Consider the following 5,547-nt stretch of genomic DNA (forward strand, 5'->3'; position numbering starts at 1 on the left):
GTGTGTGTGTGTGTGTGTGTGTGTGTGTGTGTGTGTGTGTGTGTGTGTGTGTGTGTGTGTGTGTGTGTGTGTGTGTATCTGTTTGCGCGGATACTTTCTAAACAACAATATTAGATTCCTCCATTCAGGACCGGAAGACAAATGTTGTCCACAGGAAGTTTAATTCAATGGTTGTTGGATTCCTCCAGTAGTACCACTGGAAGAGAGAAAAAAACAACAACAGAGTTTAATTCAGTTGCTATTGTATGTGAGTCCCCCCAAAAAACAACAACAACAACAAAACAACAACAACAACAAAGCAAGCAAAAAAAAAACACACACCAGGAAGCGTCTGAGTGTACTGGACGTTCCCGCCCGGGGACTGTGCCTTTGTGGTGTGAGTCTGTCCCCGGCTGCTGTCACTGTCAGCGCCCAGAGCGTGCTCACAATGGTAGCTTTCTGTGCCTTGTAGCTCTCCACTGATTAACCTGTAACCAGATCCAAAGAACCTCGTTAGGGGACGGGCCTTCGCTGTGCACGTGGGGATTGAGAGGCGACAGTGCTGGTGGTGGTGGTGGTGGTGGTGGTGGTGGTGGTGGCCGGGGTGGGGAAGGGTGGATGGAGGGTTGTGGGTTGGTGGGTGGAGGGTGGTGTGGGGGTGGGGAGGGCTCTTCAGGACCTCTGGCGCCGTCATCGATTGACTTCCCTTGCCATCACCCCCCCCCCCCGCCCCCGCCCCCGCCCCCCCGGTGGTGAGGAAGTGTTGGTGGTCGGGGTTCGGTCCCCGGCTCAGTCGGGGTTTTGATTGTGTCAGTCAGCGTGGAGGTGTTGCTCTGCCCTTTGGCCAGCACTCTGCGTCTGTTTGTCTGTTATTTTATTTTATTTATTTATTTATTTTATTTATTTATTTTTCTCAAGGCCTGACTAAGCGCGTTGGGTTACGCTGCTGGTCAGGCATCTGCTTGGCAGATGTGGTGTAGCGTATAGGGATTTGACTGAACGCAGTGACGCCTCCTTGAGCTACTGATACTGATACTGATTGTCTGTTTTGATTTGATTTTTGTTTTTGTTTTTGTTGTTGTTATATATTATATATATATAATCTTGATTCTCTGTGTCTGTGTGTCTGTCCCTATCCGCATGTCTACCTCCACCACTACTTCCTTATATCTCTCTCTTTCAATATTTGACCCATCTCCTGTTTTTAAATGATTTTATTTTTCTGCTTTTTTTTAAACTGCTCTCAGACTCTCTCTCTCTGTCTCTCTCTCTGTCTCTGTCTTTGTCTCTCTCTCTCTGTGAAGAGCGATCGAATTGCCCCTTTGTATCCCCCACCCCTTTGTGTATGTGCCGGTGGCCTTCACAGTAAAACCTGTGTCAGTGTCAGTGTCAGTGTCAGTGTGTGTGTGTGTGTGTGTGTGTGTGTGTGTGTGTGTGTGTGTGTGTGTGTGTGTGTGTGTGTGTGCCTAAAAAAATTAATCCTTGAATAAAGTTTTGAGGTCTGAGTTTTCTGTGTGTGTGTGTGTGTGTGTGTGTGTGTGTGTGTGTGTGTGTGTGTGTGTGTGTGTGTGTGTGTGTGTGTGTGTGTGTGTGTGTGTGTGTGTGTGTGTGTGTGTGTGTGTGTGTGTGTGTGTGTGTGTGTGTGTGTGTGTGTCTATGCCTAAAAAAAATTAATCCTTGAATAAAAAAAAAGCTTTGAGTTCTGAGTTCTCTCTCTCTCTCATTCTTTCCCCTCGTCTTATTCCGCTCCCTCGCTCAACTCTCGCCGCCCCCTCTCTTCATTTCATTATTTAAGGGAAGACAAGAGAGACGTTTCAGACGACTGACCATTTAACACAGACTGCAGGAAATGATCGGTCTCTGTCTCTCTTTGTTCTCCTCCCTCCTTCTCTTTGTTCTGTTTCTTCCCGCCCCCACCCTTTCTCCTTCCTTCCTTTTTTTTTTTTTTTTTTTTTAAAGACCAGTCTGAAAGAGAGAAACAGTTCTGTTGCACAGCGCACGACACGCATGAAACTAATCTCTCTGTCTCTGTCTTTCTTTCTTCTCTCTCTGTCTTTCTCTCTCTCTCTCTTGCTTTCCTTCCCTCACCTACTATCTCTCTCTCTTTCACTGTGTATGAGATGTGTGTGTGTGTGTGTGTGTGTGTGTGTGTGTGTGTGTGCGCGAGCGAGCGCACCAGCGTGTGTGTTTGATCACACACACACACACACACACACACACACACACACACACACACACACACACACATACACACACACACACACACACACACACACACGCACATACAGAGTGACACACACGCATTACCAGAATAAAACATTTCATTTCAGACTGCGTACTGCAAGGACAAGAGAAACAATCCCAATGTCAGTTCATCCACTCCACTCCACTGGAGGCTTTCACCAACAAGAAAAGATTCGCCGCGATCGTAAATTTCCACATGCGCACGCCCTATCCAGTAGCTGTAATAGAACTTTACATACAACGAAGCCATCTTCGTCTTCGTTTGACGTCACACTGACATGACGTCATTACCTTGCGCGCGCTGTCGACAGAGTTGTGGAGATGGCGACGGGGAAAGTAGGCTTTTGTTGAGCAATTGAGTGAGCCGGGGTATTGGATCGGAGACGAAGCATGTTAGGAGGTGTAGCTTTCGTCTGGTTTTCTCTCGCATGAGAGAGAGAGAGAGAGAGAGAGAGAGAGTATGTGTGTGTGTTTGAGTGTGTGTGTGTGTGTGTGTGTGTGTGTGTGTGTGTGTGTGTGCTTTCTTTAATTTAACGTCTTTTCATTTTAGGTGATATTAGACGTGTCATGTGTGTGTGTGTGTGTGTGTGTGTGTGTGTAGAAGATGAGAATGTGGTAGGGATGGTACTTAAAAGGGGGATATGCAGAGTGATTATAAACTAGAACAACAGAAGCAACAATTTATGAAAATCTGTGAAACAGCAATTTTCAACATAAACGAAAAAAACAAACAACAGAATTAAATATCGGAGGTTTACGTGAAAGAAACACTCCAGTTGGGCCATGTAACAGGGATTCAGCAATTTCCAACAACAGTGCGTGGTTGGACATTATTTCTTTCATGTTTTGTTCAGAAAATTGTCTGACTTTGCATGACTTTGGAAGTAACCTGATAATCCTTTGACACTGAAACAATATATGGTTTAGTGTGTGTGTGTGTGTGTGTGTGTGTGTGTGTGTGTGTGTGTGTGTGTGTTTGCATAAGGGTATGTGTTTGGGTGTGTGCGTTCTTGCGTGTTTTGGCCGTGTGTGTGTGTGTGTGTGTGTGTGTGTGTGTGTGTGTGTGTTTGCGAGCGCGCGCGCGCACGTGTTGGTTTAGATGTGTGTGCTGACCAGCATGTCATGTCAATGATCCAAACTCCTGTTGCCTTCAAGGCTGACCCTGCCCACACAAACAACTCAGACCTGTCCACTGGGAACAAACGTATTGCATTCCTTTTTCAGGAATCCGAAAGCCTCTGAGACTTCAGTAAGTAACAGACTTCAGTAAGTAACAAACCTCGTTGAAACCCCTGTGTCAGCAACGGCTTCACAGCAGCAGGACCGTACTGTAGGAACACTGCTTGTCTGTCTGTCTCGTCTGCCTTGTCAGAGACAAAGTCTCTCCGAGACTTCAGTATAACAAACCACGTTAAAACCCCAGTGTCAACAACGGCTTCACAGCAACAGGGTCATTCAAAACAAAAACAAAAAACAAAAACAAAAAAACAAAAAAAACACGACTGTTGGAACACTGCTTGTCTGCCTGTGTGTGTCTGTGTGTCCTGTCTGTCTTGTCAGAGAAAAAGTCTCTCCGAGTCTTCAGTATGTAACAAACCACGTTAAACCCCAGTGTCAACAACGGCTTCACAGCAACAGGGCCGTTCAAAACAAAAAACTGTTGGACACACTGCTAGTCTGTCTGTCTGTCTTGTCAGAGACAAAGTCTCTCCGAGACTTAAGTATAACAACTCACGTTAAAACCCCCTGTATCAACAACGTTTTCTCAGCAACAGGACCATTCAAAACAACAACAACAAAACAACAACAACAAAAACATGCAGGAACACTGCTTGTCTGTCTGTCTCCCTGCCTGTCTGTTCCCTTGGCATGGTCATTATCCTTGAAGCATGCTGGCGACTGGAGAAGCAGCACCGTGCTGATGTTTACCTTGCAGTGACTGGATCCGAAGAAGCTTTTAAGGTCCAGACGCTGGTCTCGTATCTGAGCAGACGAATTGCGGAAGCGGGCATGTGAGAGGGTTGATGTGGTAAGGGCAGACAAGTACTGACCCTTTGTGAGGTTGTCATCATCGTTCCCATTACGTTAACTCCCCCTTGGATGTATGTCTTGTATGTCAGTGATGGGGTCTGGTAGGGAGACTTTCGTTTCCGAATTATTCCAGTTAGGGGGATATCTCCTACTTCTTTCGCTGGCGTGTTGATAGCGTTCTCTCTCTGTGTTCTTCTTTGACTCTCTCTCTCTCTCTCTCTCCCTCTCTCTCTCACTTTTCTCTGCCTGTCTCTCCTCTCTCTCTCTCTATCTCTCTCTCTCTCTCTCTCTCTCTTCTCCCTCTCTTTCTCTCTCTTTCTCTGAGTCCGCCTCTGCCTCTCCCTGTGTTTCTCTCTCTCCCTCTCTCTCTTTGTCTTTTCTCTAGAGTCTCGCTCTTTCTTCTCTCTCTCTATCTCTCTCCCACTCTCTCTCCTCTCTCTATCTTTTCATTCTCTGAGCCCGTCTCTGTCTCACTGTGTGTTTCTTTGCTGCCTATGTCTTTCTGTGTCTGTCTCGTTGTGTCTGTCTCTGTCTCTCTCTCTCTCCCTCACTCTCTCTCTGAGTCCGTTTCTGTCTCTCTGTGTTTCTATTCTGCATCTGTCCTCATGTGTGTGTGTTTCTTTGTGTGTGTGTGTGTGTGTGTGTGTGTGTGTGTGTGTGTGTGTGTGTGTGTGTGTTGTCATTTCTTTCTCTCTCTCAATCTCACTTACAAATGAATTGAATCTCTCTTTGATGATTCAGAATTTTTTTAAAATTAAACTCTGTCTGTCTGTCTCTCTCTCCCTCCTTTCCCTCTTTATCTCAGTATGTGTGTGTGTGTGTGTGTGTGTGTGTGTGTGTGTGTGTGTGTGTGTGTGTCGGGGGATTGATGGATTAGAATGGAGGTTCCTTGATTCAAAGATTTTATGACATGTTTTAGATCACAAGGAGAATCAAAGCACTATACTATTTTCTGCACTTCCTTCCATCCTTCCTTCCTCCCTCACCCACCCCCTGCCCCCCACCTCTCTCTCCCTCTTTCTCTTTCTCTCTGTCTTCCCCTCTTTCTTTCCATCTCTCTCTCTTGTTTTGTCTACCAGCAATTTACACCCCCCTCTCTCTGTCTGTCTGTCTGTCTCTGCATCTGTCTCTCTCTCTGCCTCTCTCTCTTTCTCTCTGTCTTCCCCTCTCTCTTTCCGTCTCTCTCTCTTGTTTCCCAGCAATTTACACCCTATACCCTTCTCTCTCTGTCTCTTTCTCTCTGTCTGTCTGTCTCTCTCACTTTCGTTCGCTGTCTCTTGATGGAATGAAAGA

This window comes from Babylonia areolata, chromosome 15 (assembly GCF_041734735.1).
Source record: "Babylonia areolata isolate BAREFJ2019XMU chromosome 15, ASM4173473v1, whole genome shotgun sequence".
NCBI lineage: Eukaryota > Metazoa > Mollusca > Gastropoda > Neogastropoda > Buccinidae > Babylonia > Babylonia areolata.